Source organism: Pseudophryne corroboree, chromosome 7 (assembly GCF_028390025.1).
Source record: "Pseudophryne corroboree isolate aPseCor3 chromosome 7, aPseCor3.hap2, whole genome shotgun sequence".
In the NCBI taxonomy this organism is placed as follows: domain Eukaryota; kingdom Metazoa; phylum Chordata; class Amphibia; order Anura; family Myobatrachidae; genus Pseudophryne; species Pseudophryne corroboree.
Genome location: NC_086450.1, coordinates 282,101,726 through 282,121,305, shown reverse-complemented (window position 1 = coordinate 282,121,305; position 19,580 = coordinate 282,101,726). Strand labels below are relative to the sequence as shown.

Here is a 19,580-nt window from a genome sequence, read left to right as displayed (position 1 = left end):
AATTGAGACACTAGAGCCATTGCAGCTGTGTACAGGATCTGAGACACGACCCTATAGTGGTTGTCACACCCTTGGGTTTTTGCCTCTGCTCCCTGTCAACTCCCCCACATGGTCCCAGTCAATCATTTTGCGAATTAGACCTTTTCACGCTCGCCATTACAAGACCATTGCAGCACATGCTCAGCTGTAAAAAGCATCGGGTTTGTGTAGGGGAGGTAGTTTCGTGACCAGCGGTCAGGAGACCGCCAGTCACAATACAGACACCAGGATCCCTGCCCCCTACAGTTCCGACAGTCGGCATGCCGACTAATAGGGACAATTCCCAAGAGGGAACAGAACCTGTGGCGAGTGCAGAGAGCCCGCAAGTGTCTTCGTTTTGCTTGCCCCCCTTCCCCCACCCCTTGCAGGTCGTCTAAAAATAGGTTTTTAATTACCTACCGGTAAATCCTTTTCTCGTAGTCCGTAGAGGATGCTGGGGTCCATTTTAGTACCATGGGTTATAGACTGTTCCGCAGGAGCCTTCGGCACTTTAAGACTTTTCAACAGTGTGAACTGGCTCCTCCCTCTATGCCCCTCCTCCAGACTTCAATATAGGAACTGTGCCCGAGGAGACAGACAACTTTGAGAGAAGAATTTACATTAAACTAGTGGCGAGATTCACACCAGCTCACACCATACCAAACATGCCGCCTAACATGGCTTTCTCTGACGTCCTAAGTGGATGCTGTGGACTCCGTCAGGACCATGGGGATTAGCGGCTCCGCAGGAGACAGGGCACAAAACTAAAGCTTTAGGATCAGGTGGTGTGTACTGGCTCCTCCCCCTATGACCCTCCTCCAAGCCTCAGTTAGGTTTTTGTGCCCGTCCGAGCAGGGTGCAATCTAGGTGGCTCTCTTAAGGAGCTGCTTAGAAAAAGTTTTTAGGTTTCTTATTTTCAGTGAGTCCTGCTGGCAACAGGCTCACTGCATCGAGGGACTTAGGGGAGAAGAAGTGAACTCACCTGCGTGCAGGATGGATTGGCTTCTTAGGCTACTGGACACCATTAGCTCCAGAGGGAGTCGGAACACAGGTCTCACCCTTGGGTTCGTCCCGGAGCCGCGCCGCCGACCCCCCTTGCAGATGCTGAAGATTGAAGTCCAGAAACCGGCGGCAGAAGGCTTTTCAGTCTTCATGAAGGTAGCGCACAGCACTGCAGCTGTGCGCCATTGTTGTCACACACTTCACACCAGCGGTCACTGAGGGTGCAGGGCGTTGCTGGGGGCGCCCTGGGCAGCAATGTATAATACCTTATTCTGGCTAAAAATACATCACATATAGCCCCTGGGGGCTATATGGATGTATTTAACCCCTGCCAGGTCTCAGAAAAACGGGAGAAGAAGCCCGCCGAAAAGGGGGCGGGGCCTATTCTCCTCAGCACACAGCGCCATTTTCCCTCACAGAAAGGCTGGTGGGAAGGCTCCCAGGCTCTCCCCTGCACTGCACTACAGAAACAGGGTTAAAACAGAGAGGGGGGGCACTTATTTGGCGATATGTATATATATATTAAAATGCTATAAGGGAAAAACACCTATATAAAGGTTGTCCCTGTATAATATAGCGTTTTTGGTGTGTGCTGGCAAACTCTCCCTCTGTCTCCCCAAAGGGCTAGTGGGGTCCTGTCCTCTATCAGAGCATTCCCTGTGTGTGTGCGGTGTGTCGGTACTTGTGTGTCGACATGTATGAGGACGATGTTGGTGAGGAGGCGGAGCAATTGCCGGTAATGGTGATGTCACTCTCTAGGGAGTCGACACCGGAATGGATGGCTTATTTAAGGAATTACGTGATAATGTCAACACGCTGCAAGGTCGGTTGACGACATGAGACGGCCGGCAAACCAATTAGTACCTGTCCAGGCGTCTAAAACACCGTCAGGGGCGTTAAAACGTCCTTTTACCTCAGTCGGTCGACACAGACACGGACACTGACTCCAGTGTCGACGGTGAAGAAACAAACGTATTTTCCTTTAGGGCCACACGTTACTTGTTAAGGGCAATGAAGGAGATGTTACATATTTCTGATACTACAAGTACCACAAAAAAGGGTATTATGTGGAGTGTGAAAAAACTACATGTGGTTTTTCCTGAATCAGATAAATTAAATGAAGTGTGTGATGATGCGTGGGTTTCCCCCGATAGAAAATTATTGGCGGTATACCTTTTCCCGCCAAAAGTTATGGCGCGTTGGGAAACACACCTTAGGGTGGATAAGGCGCTCACACGCTTATAAAAACAAGTGGCGTTACCGTCTCCAGATACGGACGCCCTCAAGGAGCCAACTGATAGGAGGTTGGAAAATATCCTAAAAAGTATATACACACATACTGGTGTTATACTGCGACCAGCGATCGCCTCAGCCTGGATGGGCAGCGCTGGGGTGGCTTGGTCGGATTCCCTGACTGGAAATATTGATACCCTTGACAGGGACAGTATTTTATTGACTATAGAGCATTTAAAAGATGCATTTCTATATATGCGAAACTCTGGCATCAAGAGTAAGTGCGATGTCCATACAGACGATGTTTCTGGACACGACAGTGGTCAGGTGATGCAGATTCCAAACGGCACATGGAAGTATTGCCGTATAAAGGGGAGGAGTTATTTGGGGTCGGTCCATCGGACCTTGTGGCCACGGCAACAGCTAGAAAATCCACCTTTTTTTTACCCCAAGTCACATCTCAGCAGAAAAAGACATAGTCTTTTCAGCCTCAGTCCTTTCGTCCCCATAATATCTGCCCAGGGATAGAGGTAAGGGAAGAAGACTGCAGCAGGCAGCCCATTCCCAGGAACAGAAGCCTTGCACCGCTTCTGCCAAGTCCTCAGCATGACGCTGGGGCCGTACAAACAGGTGCGGTGGGGGGTCGTCTCAAGAGTTTCAGCACGCAGTGGGCTCACTCGCAAGTGGACCCCTGGATCCTACAAGTAGTATCCCAGGGGTACAGATTGGAAATTCGAGACGTCTCCCCCTCGCAGGTTCCTAAAGTTTGCTTTACCAACGTCTACCTCCGACAGGGAGGCAGTATTGGAAACAATTCACAAGCTGTATTCCCAGCAGGTGATAATCAAAGTACCCCTCCTACAACAAGTAAAGGGGTATTATTCCACACTATATTGTGGTACTGAAGCCAGACGGCTCGGTGAGACCTATTCTAAATGGAGTCACTCAGAGCAGTGATAGCGAACCAGGAAGAAGGGGACTATATGGTGTCCCTGGACATCAAGGATGCTTACCTCCATGTCCAAATTTGCCCTTCTCACAAAGGGTACCTCAGGTTCGTGGTACAAAACTGTCACTATCAGTTTCAGACGCTGCCGTTTGGATTGTCCACGGCACCCCGGGTCTTTACCAAGGTAATGGCCGAAATGATGATTCTTCTTCAAAGAAAAGGCGTCTTAATTATCCCTTACTTGGACGATCTCCTGATAAGGGCAAGGTCCAGAGAACAGTTGGAGGTCGGAGTAGCACTATCTCAAGTAGTTCTACGACAGCACGGGTGGATTCTAAATATTCCAAAATCGCAGCTGTCTCCGACGACACGTCTGCTGTCCCTAGGGATGATTCTGGACACAGTCCAGAAAAAGGTGTTTCTCCCGGAGGAGAAAGCCAGGGAGTTATCCGAGCTAGTCAGGAACCTCCAAAAACCAGGAAAAGTGTCAGTGCATCATTGCACAAGGGTCCTGGGAAAAATGGTGGCTTCTTACGAAGCGATTCCATTCGGCAGATTTCACGCAAGAACTTTTCAGTGGGATCTGCTGGACAAATGGTCCGGATCGCATCTTCAGATGCATCAGCGGATAACCCTGTCTCCAAGGACAAGGGTGTCTCTTCTGTGGTGGCTGCAGAGTGCTCATCTACTAAAGTGCCACAGTTATGCATTCAGGACTGGGTCCTGGTGACCACGGATTCCAGCTTGAAAGGCTGGGGAGCAGTCACACAGGGAAAAAAAAAAAAAAATTTCCAGGGAGTGTGATCAAGTCTGGGGACTTCTCTCCGCATAAATATACTGGAGCTAAGAGCAATTTACAATGCTCTAAGCTTAGCAAGACCTCTGCTTCAAGGTCAGCCGGTATTGATCCAGTGGGACAACATCACGGCAGTCGCCCACGTAAACAGACAGGGCGGCACAAGAAGCAGGAGGACAATGGCAGAAACTGCAAGGATTCTTCGCTGGGCGGAAAATTATATGATAGCACTGTCAGCAGTTTTCATTCCGGGAGTGGGCAACTGGGAAGCAGACTTCCTCAGCACGACCTCCACCCGGGAGAGTGGGGACTTCATCGAGAAGTTGTTTCCACATGATTGTGCACCGTTGGGAAAGACCAAAGGTGGACATGATGGCGTCCCGCCTGAACAAAAAACTGGACAGGTATTGCGCCAGGTCAAGAGACCCTCAGGAAATAGCTGTGGACGTTCTGGTAACACCATGGGTGTACCAGTCGGTGTATGTGTTCCCTCCTCTGCTTCTCATACCAAAGGTACTGAGAATTATAAGACGTAGAGGAGTAAGAACTATACTCGTGGCTCCGGATGGGCCAAGAAGGACTTGGTACCCGGAACTTCATGAGATGCTCACAGAGGACTCAGGGCCTCTGCCGATAAGAAGGGACTTGCTTCAGCAAGTACCATGTCTGTTCCAAGACTTACCGCGGGTGCGTTTGACGGCATGGCGGTTGAACGCCGGATCTTAAGGGAAAAAAGGCATTCCGGAAGAGGTCATTCCTACCCTGGTCAAAGCCAGGAAGGAGGTGACCGCACAACATTATCACCACATGTGGCGAAAATATGTTGCGTGGTGTGAGGCCAGGAAGGCCCCACGAAGAAATTTCAACTCGGTCGATTCCTGCATTTCCTGAAAACAGGAGTGTCTATGGGCCTCAAATTGGGGTCCATTAAGGTTCAAATTTCGGCCCTGTCGATTTTTCTTCCAGAAAGAATTGGCTTCAGTTCCTGAAGTCCAGAAATTTGACAAGGGAGTACTGCATATACAACCCCCTTTTGTGCCTCCAGTGGCACTGTGGGATCTCAACGTAGTCCTGGGATTCCTCAAATCACGTTGGTTTAAACCGCTCAAATCTGTGGATTTGAAATATCTCACATGGAAAGTGACCATGATGTTGGCCCTGGCCTCGGCCAGGCGAGTGTCAGAATTGGCGGCTTTGTCTCACAAAAGCCCATATCTGATTGTCCATTCGGACTGGGCAGAGCTGCGGACTCGTCCCCAGTTTCTCCCTAAGGTGGTGTCAGCGTTTCATCTGAACCAGCTTATTGTGGTACCTGCGGCTACTAGAGACTTGGAGGACTCCAAGTTGCTAGATGTTGTCAGGGCCCTGAAAATATAGATTTCCAGGACGGCTGGAGTCAGGAAAACTGACTTGCTGTTATCCTGTATGCACCCAAAAAACTGGGTGCTCTTGCTTCTAAGCAGACGATTGCTAGTTGAATGTGTAGTACAATTCAGCTTGCACATTCTGTGGCAGGACTGCCACAGCCAAAATATATAAATGCCCATTCCACAAGGAAGGTGGGCTCATCTTGGGCGACTGCCCGAGGGGTCTCGGCTTTACAACTTTGCCGAGCTGCTACTTGGTCAGGGGCACACCCTGGCTGAGGAGGACCTGGAGTTCTCTCACTCGGTGCTGCAGAGTCATCCGCACTCTCCCGCCCGTTTGGGAGCTTTGGTATAATCCCCATGGTCCTGACTGAGTCCCCAGCATCCACTTAGGACGTCAGAGAAAATAAGATTTTACTTACCGATAAATCTATTTCTCGTAGTCCGTAGTGGATGCTGGGCGCCCATCCCAAGTGCGGATTGTCTGCAATACTTGTACATAGTTATTGTTACAAAAAAATCGAGTTGTTATTGTTGTGAGCCGTCTGTTCAGAGGCTCCTACGTTTGTCATACTGTTAACTGGGTTTAGATCACAAGTTATACGGTGTGATTGGTGTGGCTGGTATGAGTCTTACCCGGGATTCAATATCCTTCCTTATTGTGTACGCTCGTCCGGGCACAGTATCCTAACTGAGGCTTGGAGGAGGGTCATAGGGGGAGGAGCCAGTACACATCACCTGATCCTAAAGCTTTAGTTTTGTGCCCTGTCTCCTGCGGAGCCGCTAATCCCCATGGTCCTGACGGAGTCCCCAGCATCCACTACGGACTACGAGAAATAGATTTATCGGTAAGTAAAATCTTATTTTCAACATAACCCATGCTAACGTGCATGCATAATGCAACAGCTGTGAACATTTTAACACATGAGAACCTGTGTAAAAAGATAAAACGTAATTCTGCAGGAAAAATGAGCACTGGGCGGGCGCCCAGCATCCTCTACGGACTACGAGAAAAGGATTTACCGGTAGGTAATTAAAATCCTATTTTCTCTTACGTCCTAGAGGATGCTGGGGTCTATTTTAGTACCATGGGGATGTACCAAAGCTCCCAGTACAGGCCGGAAAGTTCCTGCAGAACTGACTGACCAAACTGTAGGTCGTCAGCAGCCAAGGTGTCAAACCTGTAAAACTTAACAAACGTGTTTGCCCCTGACCAAGTAAATGCTCGGCAAATTTGCAACGCCAAGACCCCCCGGGCAGCTGCCCAGGAAGAACCCACTTTCCTTGTAGAGTGGGCATTTACCGAACTCTGTAACTGCAATCCTGCCGTGGAATAAGCATGCTGAATGGTACCTCTGATCCAGCGCGCAATAGTCTGCTTAGAAGCAGGACCCCCAATCTTGTTGGGGTCATAGAGGACAAACAAAGATTCTGTTTTCCTTACACGAGCCGCTCTTGCAACATAAGTCCTCAACGCTCTGACGATATCCAAGGACTTTGAAACGGCTGAGGTGTCAGAAGCCACTGGCACCACCACATGTTGGTTGATATGGAAATAATACACAACCTTTGGAAGAAAATGCTGACGCTTCCGCAGTTCATCTCTATCTTCATGTAATATCAAATAAGGACTCTCTTGTGTGACAGAGCCCCTAATTCAGACACTCGTCTGCTTGAGTCCAAGGCCAACAGTATGACCACTTTCCAAGTGAGAAACTTCAGCCCTACCTCTTGTAGAGGCTCAAACCAGTCCGATTTAAGGAACTGCAACACCACATTAAGACCCCATGGTGCCGCAGGAGGCACAAAGTGAGGTTGGATGCGCAGAACCTCCTTCACGAACGTCTGGACCCCGGGAAGGGAAGCCAACTGTTTCTCAAAGAAAATGGACAAGGCTGAAATTTGGACCGTGATAGACCCTAATCTCAAGCCAGCATCCACACCCGCCTTTAGAAATAGGAGAAGACGTCCTAATTTAAACTCCTTCGCAGGAGACTTCTTGGATTCACACCAAGATACATATTTTCTCCAAATACGATGGTAATGTTTGGACGTTACCCCTTTCCTGGCCAGAATAAGTGTGGGAATGACTTAATTGGGAATACCCTTACGGGCTAGGATCTGGCGCTCAACAGCCATGCCGTCAAACGCAGCCGCAGTAAGTCTTGATAAACAAACGGCCCCTGCTGAAGCAGGTCCTCGCGAAGAGGAAGAGGCTGAGGATCTTCCAGTAATATCTCTTGAAGATCTGGATACCAAGCCCTCCTTGGCCAGTCTGGAGCAATGAGAATTGCTCGAACCCTTGTTCTTCTGATGATCTTGAGAACTTTTGGTATTAGTGGAAGTGGAGGGAACAGATACACCGCCTGAAACACCCACTGGGTCACCAGTGCATCCACTGCTATTGCTTGTGGGTCTCTCTACCTGGAACAATATTTCTGAAGCTTCTTGTTGAGACAAGATGCCATCATATCTACTTGAGGAACGCCCCAACGATCTGCTACCTCTGCAAAGACTTCTGGGTGGAGGCCCCATTCTCCTGGATGGAGATCGTGTCTGCTGAGGAAGTCTGCTTCCCAGTTGTCCACTCTCAGAATGAAAATTGCCGACAGAGCTTTTCAATGTCTTTCTGCCCAGAGGAGTATCTTTGTCACCTCTGCCATTGCCGCTGTGCTTTTCGTTCCGCCCTGGCGGTTTATGTAAGCTACTGCTGTTACATTGTCTGACTGGATCTGCATGGCACGACCTTGAAGAAGGTGTGCCGCTTGATGAAGGCTGTTGTACACAGCTCTCAATTCAAGAATGTTTATGTGAAGGAGTACTTCTTTACTTGACCATCGTCCTTGGCAGCAAGGGAGTGTGACTGCTCCCCAACCTCGGAGGCTCGCATCTGTGGTCACCAGGATCCAAGTCTGAATCCCGAACCTGCGTCCCTCTAGGAGGTGAGAACTTTGAAGCCACCACAAGAGTGAAATACTGGCTTTTGTTGACCGGATTATCCTCCGGTGCATGTGTAGGTGCGATCCGGACCACTTGTCCAGTAGATCCCATTGGAACACCCTGGCGTGGACTCGGCCAAATTGTAGAGCCTCGTAGGCCGCTACCATCTTCCCCAGCAGGCGGATGCACTGATGAATCAATACGCGTGCTGGTTTTAAAACCTGTTTGACCATCCTCTGGATCTCCAGAGCCTTTTCCACCGGTAGGAATACTTTCTGTCCTTCCGTGTCCAATATCATTTCCAGAAATGATAACCTCATTGTGGGTTCCAGTTGTGATTTTGGAAGGTTTATGATCCAACCGTGCTGTTGAAGCACCGTCAGGGAAAGTGCAATGTTCTGCACTAGTTTCTCCCTGGATCTCGCTTTTATGAGGAGATCGTCCAAGTATGGGATTACTTTGACTCCTTTCTTGCGAAGAAGAACCATCATCTCCGCCATCACCTTGGTGAATATTCTCAGAGCCGTGGAGAGCCCGAAAGCCAAAGTTTGTAACTGGTAGTGGCAGTCCTGCACCGCAAACCTCAGGTATGCCTGATGTAGCGGGTAGATGGGAACATGTAAATAAGCATCTTTGATGTCCATCGATACCAGAAATTCCTTTTCCTTCAAGCTGGAGATCACCGCTCTCAGGGATGCAATCTTGAATTTGAACCTTTTCAAATAAAGGTTCAGAGTCTTTAGGTTTAAAATCGGTCTGACCGAGCCATCCGGTTTTGGCACTACAAACAGGCTTGAATAAAACCCTTTTTCCTGTTGTGACACAGGAACTAAGGAAATTACGTTGTCTTGACATAATTTCTGTATTGCGTTCAGCATTTTTGCCCTGTCCTGAACAGAAGCTGGTAAGGCTGATTTGAAAAATTGGCACGAGGAAGGTCCTGAAATTCCAATTTGTACCCTTATACTATCTGTAATACCCAAAGATCCAGATCTGAGTGAACCCAGAACAGAAATAACCAACTGGGTTGGAAGGGGCGCTCAAGCTATAGCTCCAATTAATGTGTATTTAGCAGCCGTCTAGATAGGCTAGTCACACCTATAACCTCATACATACAAACAAGAAAAACAGGAATGAGACAGCGCTGACTGAGATGGATTGTCGTTAAAAATACAATAATATTTAATGACTTTAAATTAGATTACAATAAAATATTTAAATGAAATAGGTCTCACTGCACTAATGAGCTTATAGTCACCATACATATATATATAGATTAATCACTTGCCGCTTGATCCAATGTCCCCATGGGACCCGCACGGTTTGAATGTCCCTTATCCTGGGGTTGTTGCACAATCCCCGGGCCGAATGCTTGTAATAACGCTTGAGGAATGTCTGTCCCAGTAGTGTGGCAATACAACAGGAAAGTCCTCACCAGTAGTGCGTAGTTGTAATGAAGTTCGGTCCTTGTTATATGGATGTGGGTACAAATGGCAGTGCTTTTTGGCAGAGTCCACAGAGGTCCAAGCGGTGATGAATATTCCGTGAAAAGGTGACACAGGCTCACACCTGACGCGTTTCACAGCTAACTGCTGCTTTATCATCTCAGTCAGCGCTGTCTCATTCCTGTTTTTCTGAGTGAACCCAGACCTGGCTGAAAGACAGTAGACGTGCCCCCACCCGATCGTACTCCTATAGGGGAGCCCCAGCGTCATGCTGAGGTTTTAGCAGAAGTAGCTGTTGACTTCTGCTCCTGCGAGCCTGATGGTGTTGTAGATTTTTTACCTCTTCCTCGACCTCTTCCTGTGAAGAAGGGGGTAACCTTTGCCTTTTTGAACTTGTTGGGTCGAAAGGATTGCATCGTATGAGAATTAAATCCTTTCCTAGGTGGAGCAGCTGCGGAAGGCAGAAATGCTGACTTGCCTGATGTAGTTGTTGAAATCATGGCATCCAGCTTGTCTCCAAAGAGGGCTTCTCCATTGTAAGGAAGCGCCTCAATATTCTTTTTTTGATTCCGCATCAGCATTCCATTGGCGGATCCACAGCGCCCTGCGGGCTGAAATCGCCATAGCGGAGGATCTTGAACTCGGCAACCCAATATCCTTCATAGCTTCAACTAAGTAACCTGCAGCATCTTTGATATGGCCGAGAGTTAGGACTATTTCATCCCTGTCACCTGTGTCTATGTAAACAAGCAAGTTGTCAGACCATTTTTCCACAGCTTTACCTACCCACGCACAAGCAATGGTGGACCTGAGCACCATTCCGTTAGCCGTATATATGGATTTTAGGGTGGTTTCTAATTTACAGTTAGCTGGATCTTTTAAAGAGGCGGAACCAGGAGCAGGCAAAACTATTTTCTTAGACAGCCGCGAAACTGAGGTGTCTATCATTGTAGGTGTCTCCCATTTGTGCCTGTCTTCCGCTGGGAAAGGGTACACTACACGTATCCTTCTGGAAAGGTAAATGTCTTCTCAGGGTTAGCCCAGGATTCTTCAAAGAACGCATTCAAATGCTTTGAAAAAGGAAAGGTCACAACCTGCTTTTTATTTAATTTAAAATAATCCCTTTCCTCTGTGAGCAGTGTTTCAGGAAACTCCAACACTTCCGTTATAGCAACTATCATACATTGTATGCTTTTGGCTAATTTGGGGTCTACCCCTCTCAAATCCCCAATGTCGACGTCCGAGTCGGAATCTGTGTCTGTGTCCCCTTGCATTATCTAGGCCAGAGACCTTTTCTGGGAACTGGATAGGACCCGAGTGGATGATATAGAGGGGTCAGTAAACAGTGCATCCTCCACAGACTGCCTCCAATATTTAGTCTGTTGTTTAGACTCGGAGACTTTCTTTGCAAGCATTGACATATTCTTTTGCAACATTCTCACCCACTCCGGCTCCTTCTGAGAGGGAAGGGCCACCGCATTACCCTCTTGTGCATCTAAAATGGGTTCTTCCTGGGAAGAACCCTCCCCAATGTCTGACATGTTACACACTTGTGTGTACATACACACACACACACACACACACACGCTATTGGGGACAGACCCACACTAAAGTCTGTCGGAGAGACACAGAGGGATCTGCCAGTCCACACACTGCGCCTTATTGTTATTTGTGGAAAAATTACCCACTTACAGCGCATATACCAATAATAGACCCACAGACCTAATTATAATGAACACTCTCTGCCCCTTCTATAACACCCTGTACTTGTATCAGCGTTGAGGAGCTTCACACTGGAGTTTCTGCAGGAGAAAATTTCACCCAGTGAGTGTTCTGGCAAGTCTGAGGAGAAGCCCCGCCCTTCAGCCTCAGCAATGTAATAGTTATACTGGCTGGGAATGGCACATCAGCGGCTGTACATGGATGTACCCTTTTTGCTAGTGAGAGTAAGGTTTTAAAACATGCCCTCAGAGTGCCTCCCCCTGCGCTCTGCACCCTTGTGCTGAGAGACATGGCACGCAGCGTGCGCGTGTACCTGTATGCCGCCCCAATGTTAGGGGGTGGCGGCAGTGCTGTGGGAGTGAACGCTGGCCAGGCTTGGGCTGTGTTCAGTACCCTTCAGGAGCTGATGGTGTCCTGTCAGCGGAAGCAGAACCATTAACTAATTGAGAAGTTGGTTCCTACTCTTCCCCCCCCAAGTCCCACGAAGCAGGGAAGCTGTTGCCAGCAGCCCCCCTGTAAAATAAAAAACCTAAGAAAGTATTTTTCCAGCAAAGCTATGTAGAGCTCCACTAGTGTGTATCCAGTCTCCTGGGCACATTTTCTAAACTGAGGTCTGGAGGAGGGGCATAGAGGGAGGAGCCAGTTCACACTGTTGAAAAGTCTTAAAGTGCCGAAGGCTCCTGCGGAACCATCTATACCCCATGGTACTAAAATGGACAGCATCCTCTAGGACGTAAGAGAAATGAGAAATAGTTCTAGAAGGAGGAGGGCTAAGATCTTGGGGGAATTCATTTTGCCACAATATTTAGTGGGCAGAGCCGCGATGTCTGGCCGGTTACGGCCATTGCCACAAGTTTTCCCTCCCACATCTATGTGGTGGAAGTTAAAACATTCTATGTTGGCAGGAAGCAGTGTGCTTTCCTGGAATAGCATATAATGTCAGTGTTGGGAATGAATTCCTACACGTTGAATGCAATTGTGAAACATGAAAAAGGCCCATTTTTTTTCATGTAATCAGGCTGTGAAATTGTCTTAGTAAATGTGCTAAGTTGCATTAATTTATAAGCTCTCCTGTGGTGTGACTTTATAGGATTTGTAATGTGTATCTACATCTGGTTTCAAATAACAAAGTCATTGTGGGGGTGGGGGGTAATTGTTGCATTGATTTTGTTGTAGTTATGGTAATTTCGTTGGTATAACACACCCGAGTTTTAAATGAATCTGATCACATATTTTATGTACTTCTATTGTGATGTTAATTCACTGTTTATTAGTAAGTTCATATTGTACTTATTCAATTCAGTTCAGTGCTGAATGGTTAGCGCTGGAAATTAGCTGGGTGCTATTCAATTCAGCGCAAAGTGACGCCCAACGAGAGGATTTCTTGTCGCACCACTCCGGGGGAGCAAGCAGAGATCCGACAAAAGTGCGGGTGTTGCTGTTTTCTACCCATAGCGTGGTGGAAACCGCATCGGGCTAGGCACTGGAGGATGCCAGTTCTTGCGTCAAAACACCCTGTTTAGTCCCTCGAGAACCAGCATCCTGAATTGAATGGCACTGGGAGCCACTTTCCCGGCGCTATCCAGTACACACAGAATTGAATTGACCCCTGTGATTTTATTTTTCCCATTTCATATGTATATTGCTCCATTCACTCAAGTTCGAATCATCATTGCTGAAGTCTGTGGTGCTGACGCAGAGTTGAACGTACTGTATACCTGTTTCTTAGTGTGTTTTGGATTAGTTTGTTCTGCATATGAAAAATTAGTTGCAAGGAAATTAGAAATTGCGTACCAAGTGCTTTCTGATCGTATCTACGCTCACATCCGTGGAAGCGGAATATGGGTGTCCTTACTTGGGAAAATAATGTATTGCCCCTGTGAGGGCAGTAATGTATGCCTGGTAGCTTCTTACGTATAATCTATAAAAGAAAATTACCATGCAAACACAACACACAAGACACCACACGAGACTTTAGATGTTTACTTTTCAGTGATATAATGCTTTTGCGATACTTTAGTTACAGTAGGGATAACTATTATATCCAATAAAGTTTATATGTATTTGGGACAGATCATGTATAAATGAAAGAAGCAGTTCATGAGATGCATCTTAATATACAGCTATGTATTATATATTATTATTAAAATCTATAGATTGTAAGCTTGCAGCAAGGTCCTTTTGTCATTCAGGGGGAATTAAATCGTTTTGTACGTGCCCAAACGTAATGGGTGCCCATCGGAGCTATTCAGTTGTCGTCCCTGTCAGCCCCCCCATATGTACAGAGTTTAGCAACACAAAGTTGCTATATCCTTCTAAAGTCCTGGTTGCACATTTCAGCTTGTATCTCAGGAGTCTGCAAGTTGAAATGTGTCCAGTGGAAACCCCCCACAGCTGCTTACGTGTACCCAAACGGAGCAACAATGGAATTGCTCCACTGGATGCCATCTAGTGGAAGCCAGAGGGAAAACAATTAAATTCCCTTTTCTCTTACGTCCTAGAGGATGCTGGGGACTCCGTAAGAACCATAGGGTATAGACGGGCTCCGCAGGAGACATGGGCACTCTAAAGACTTTAGAGTGGGTGTGCACTGGCTCCTCCCTCTATGCCCCTCCTCCAGACCTCAGTTAGATCCTGTGCCCAGAGGAGACTGGGTGCACTGCAGGGGAGCTCTCCTGAGTTTCTCTGAAAAATACTTTTTGTTAGGTTTTTTATTTTCAGGGAGCACTGCTGGCAACAGGCTCCCTGCATCGTGGGACTGAGGGGAGAGAAGCAGACCTACTTAAATGATAGGGTCTGCTTCTTAGGCTACTGGACACCATTAGCTCCAGAGGGTCGGAACGCAGGTCTCACCCTCGCCGTTCGTCCCGGAGCCGCGCCGCCGTCCTCACAGAGCCGGAAGATAGAAGCCGGGTGAGTATAAGAAGAAAGAAGACTTCGAAGGCGGCAGAAGACTTCAGATCTTCACTGAGGTAACGCGCAGCGGTAACGCTGCGCGCCATTGCTCCCACACATATACACACACACACACACACACAGCGGGCACTGTAAGGGTGTAGGGCGCAGGGGGGGCCCCCTGGGCAGCAATTTTAACCTCCAGGGACACTGGCATATAATTACATACTGCGGAGGCGGTATATTGAAACCCCCCCCCCGCCAGTATAAATAATTTGAGCGGGACCAAAGCCCGCCTGTGAGGGGGCGGAGCTTGATCCTCCAGCACTAACCAGCGCCATTTTCTCCACAGCACACTGCAGAGTAGCTGGCTCCCCGGACTCTCCCCTGCTGAACACGGTTACAGAGGGCAAAAAAGAGGAGGGGGGGGGGCACATTTAATTGGCGCAGTGAGTGTATTTATATATTTATATAAAAAAAGCGCTGTACTAACTGGGATTTTATTCCAGTGTCCGGTGTCGCTGGGTGTGTGCTGGCATACTCTCTCTGTTTCTCCAAAGGGCCTTATTGGGGGACTGTCTCCATATAGATATATCCCTGAGTGTGTAGGGGTGTCGGTACGTGTGTGTCGGCATGTCTGAAGCGGAAGGCTCATCTAAGGAGGAGGTGGAGCAGATGATTGTGGTGTCTCCGTCGGCAACACCAACACCTGATTGGTTGGATATGTGGAATGTTTTAAATGCAAATGTGTCTTTATTACATAAGAGATAAAACAGGGAGTCAATCTATGGCTTTGACTGTGTCACAGGGCCCTTCAGGGTCTCAGAAACGTCCCCTGTCCCAAGTAGCAGACACTGATACCGACACGGATTCTGACTCCAGGTGTTGACTACGATGATGCGAGGTTACACCCAAGGGTGGCCAAAAGTATTCATTATATGATTATTGCAATAAAAGATGTTTTGCATATCACAGATGACCCCTCTGTCCCTGGCACGAGGGTATGCATGTTTCAGGAAAAGAAACCTGAGGTAACCTTTCCCCCATCTCATGAGCTGAACGCGTTATTTGAAAAAGCTTGGGAAACTCCAGACAAAAAACTGCAGATTCCCAAGAGGATTCTTAAGGCGTATCCTTTCCCTGCACAGGACAGGGTACGGTGGGAATCCTCGCCCAGGGTGGACAAGGCTTTAACGCGCTTGTCCAAAAAGGTGGCGCTACCGTCTCCAGACACGGCAGCCCTCAAGGATCATGCTGATCGCAGACAGGAAACTACCTTAAAGTCAATTTATACACATACGGGTGCTTTGCTCAGACCGGCAATAGCGTTGGCTTGGGTTTGTAGCGCTGTAGCAGCTTGGGCAGATACCTTGTCGTCTGACATTGATACCCTAGATAGGGATACCATTTTATTGACCTTAGGTCACATTAAAGACGCAGTCTTATATATTGTTATGATTCCAGCACTCTGGTCTTAGGAGATCTTATTGCGAGGACCGGAGCACTGGAACGTAATGCTGAGGAAGGGAGCGGGAATGGAAAATAGCCCCTGGCGCCCTAACTCCGTTGTCTCGCCCGTGCTGTCAGAAATCCCCTGCGAGACTATGGTTGCTTGAGCCCATGGCAGCCGCGTTTGAAGGGCGGATTACGTCTGCCCAACTCTGATGCCCCCCCAGTTCTTAATGAGAGACAAAGGGAAATCCGAGACAGGGTGATAACAAGGGGCCCTCTGACTAAACAACCAGGCCAGGGGCTACAAGCTAATAAAAACTAGAATATGTGCGGAAAAACCGCCAGGGAAAAGGACAACCAAAATATCCACTTGTCCACTTCTCCTACCCGGCACCGCCGAGTTCCAGAGAGGACTTGTGGAAGCGGAACCCTCCGCAAATGCTCCAAAGACAAAATATGTAAAGATAAAGCGGCTGAGCCGCAACACACGGCAGAGCCGCAACTCACGAAACACCACTCGATATTCAAAGGTGATCAGTCAGGACTACTGGGGACCCAACGACTTCCTGGGATGAGATGACAACTCCCGGATACAGTACTTCTGAGGACAGGAATGACCGGATACAGCAGGACTGGAACAGACTCTCAGCAAACCAAAGCAGCATGCAGGAAGCTATTACCGGCGTCTGTGAGAAGCACTGAGAAGGTATTTAGCAGGGAGTCCTCCAATCAGCTGTTCAGAGCCTGATTGGTATTAATGCCGTGCAGCTGCCTTGCTGCACGGCCAGAAGACAAGTGTGTGTGCGCCCGTGGCGTCCCCGTTGCTAGGGTCCGTGCGGCTCAGTGCGCCCGGCGTCTAGCGTTGCTAGGAAGCCGGTGGCTGAACGCGCACGGCGTCCCTAGTTGCTAGGCGCCGGGCCGCGCGGACATTGCGGACCCCGGCGCCTAACAGTACCCCCCCTTGAGGAGGGGTCAAGGAACCCCTAAAGCCAGGTTTCTGAGGAAATTCCCGAAAAAATGCCCTCTTGAGCCTAGGGGCATGAAGATCCTTATCTAGGACCCAAGACCTTTCCTCCGGACCATAGCCTTTCCAGTGAACTAAAAAATAAAGCCGACCCCGGGACAATTTGGAATCAAGAACTTTCTCTACCAAGAACTCCTGTTGTCCCTGTACATCCACTGGAGATCTACCCTGAGAGATCCTCCGAGGAAATCTACTGGAAGAAACGTATTGTTTCAACAGGGAACAGTGAAACGTATTTCCAATCTTGAGAGATCTTGGTAAACGTAGCCGAAAGGCAACTGGGTTGACTCTTTTAATAATAAGAAATGGTCCAATAAATTTGGGTCCCAGTCTAGCCGAGGATTGTCGAAGCCTGATGTTGCGAGTTGACAACCACACCTTATCTCCCACCTTAAAAGTGCAAGGACGTCGGAGCCTGTCAGAACATTTCTTCTCTCGAAAGGACTCTTTTCTGAGAGCAAGGTGCACTTTTTTCCAAATTGCTCTGAGATGGGAGGTCGCTGCCAGCGAGGAGACTGGAGAATGATGAAAAAAATAATTAGCTCTGGGGTGAAAACCAAAAACTGAAAAGAATGGAGACTCTTTAGTGGAGGAATGACAAGAATTATTGTAAGCAAATTCAGCCAAAGGAAGAAACTCTGACCAATCATTCTGGAGTTTGGCTGAATACAAGCGCAGATATTGTTTCAATGACTGGTTAACTCGTTCGGTTTGCCCGTTGGATTGTGGGTGGTAACCGGATGTTAACGACAGTTTCATCTTTAATGAAGCACAAAAACATTTCCAGAATTGTGCGACGAATTGTGGACCCCGATCAGAAACAATATCAGTGGGCAACCCATGAAGCCTGAACACATGGCGGAGGAACAAAACTGCCAACCCTTGAGCAGAAGGCAATCAGGGACGAGCAATAAAATGAGCCATTTTACTAAAACGGTCCACTACCACCCATATGACTCGGAATCCAGCTGAAAGGGGAAGGTCAACCACAAAATCCATGGAAATATGAGACCATGGCCTGAGAGGGACACTTAAGGGCATAAGTTGCCCTATAGGCAAGGAACGGGGAACCTTATGCTGTGCACAAACCTGACATGAATAAACAAATTCCCTAACGTCTTTAGAAATACTAGGCCACCATACTGAGCGAGAGACTAACTCCAATGTTTTAGTGATTCCTGGATGCCCTGAAACTTTGTTGTCATGGAATTCAGTTAAAACAGTAGCTCTCAAAAATTCAGGAACGTAAAGACGACCAGCAGGAGTAAATCTAGGAGCTTGATGTTGAAGCTGGTTTAACTGGGTAAATAAATCCTGTGTGAGGCCTGCCCGGATGACCGAAGATGGAAGTATTGGGGTAACAACAGGATTGTTATTGTGAACCGGAAGAAAGCTACGTGACAGGGCATCAGCTTTAGTATTCTTGGAACCAGGCCTGAAAGTGATTGATTATAAATTTGAAATGAGTAAAAAATAATGCCCAACGTGCCTGCCGGGCATTAAGCCGTTTAGCTGATTCAATGTATTGCAGGTTCTTATGGTCAGTCAATACCGAAATAGTATGCTTTGCTCCTTCCAGCCAATGCCTCCACTCCTCAAAAGCCCACTTTACCGCCAGTAACTCCCGATTACCAACGTCATAATTGGATTCAGCGGAGGAGAATTTCCTGGACATAAAGGCACAAGGATGTAACTCCAGGGACTCCGGATCCTTTTGAGAAAGGACGGCCCCCACTCCAACTTCTGAGGCATCAACCTCCACAACAAAGGGCAATTCCGGATTAGGATGTCTTTGGACTGGAGCTGAGACAAAGGCTTGTTTCAGGGCCCGGAAGGATAACTCAGCTTCATGCGACCAGTTGGTAGGATCCGCTCCTTTCTTTGTCAGAGCTACAATGGGAGCAACCAGGTCAGAAAAAGAATGAATGAACCACCTATAATAATTCGCAAACCCTAAAAAGCGCTGAATTGCTTTTAAATTGGTGGGTTGCGCCCAATTAAGGATGGCCTGGAGCTTCTTTGGTTCCATCGAAAATCCCTGAGGGGAAATTATGTACCCTAAAAAAGATACTTCCGTGACGTGAAATTCACACTTCTCCAGCTTGGCATATAAATGATTCTCACGTAACTTTTGAAGAACCAGACGCACCTGGGCGATATGTTGTTCCATCGATTCAGAATAAATCAAGATGTCGTCTAAATAAACGACCACGAATTTCCCTAGGAAGTCACGGAGCACATCATTTATGAGGTCTTGAAAAACTGCTGGAGCATTAGACAGGCCGAACGGCATCACCAGGTATTCGTAGTGACCCGACTGAGTACTGAAAGCCGTCTTCCACTCATCTCCAGATTTAATTCGGATGAGGTTGTAAGCTCCTCTCAGGTCAATTTTAGAAAAAATCACAGCAGAACGTAACTGATCAAAGAGTACAGAAATCAACGGCAAAGGATAGGTGTTTTTAACTGAGATCTTATTCAGGGCTCTAAAATCTATGCATGGTCTAAGCGAGCCATCCTTCTTCTCCACAAAGAAAAAAACAGCACTTAAAGGGGATTTTGATGGTCTAATAAATCCTTTCTGTAAGCTCTCCTGAACATAGTCATTCATAGCCGAAGTTTCTGGCCCGGACAATGCATATAATCTCCCCTTTGGCAATGCGGCACCAGGAACTAGCTCAATAGCACAATCATAAGGCCGATGGGGAGGCAGAATGTCCGCATTGCCTTTGGAGAA

At 47.8% G+C, this 19,580-nt stretch overlaps 1 protein-coding gene across 4 annotated transcripts in view; it reads left to right on the top strand.

The window, feature by feature from the left end:
- The window catches only part of PTCD1 (pentatricopeptide repeat domain 1), a 115,920-nt gene that overhangs the window by 8,523 nt on the left and 87,817 nt on the right, over positions 1–19,580 (top strand). The window lies entirely within an intron of this gene.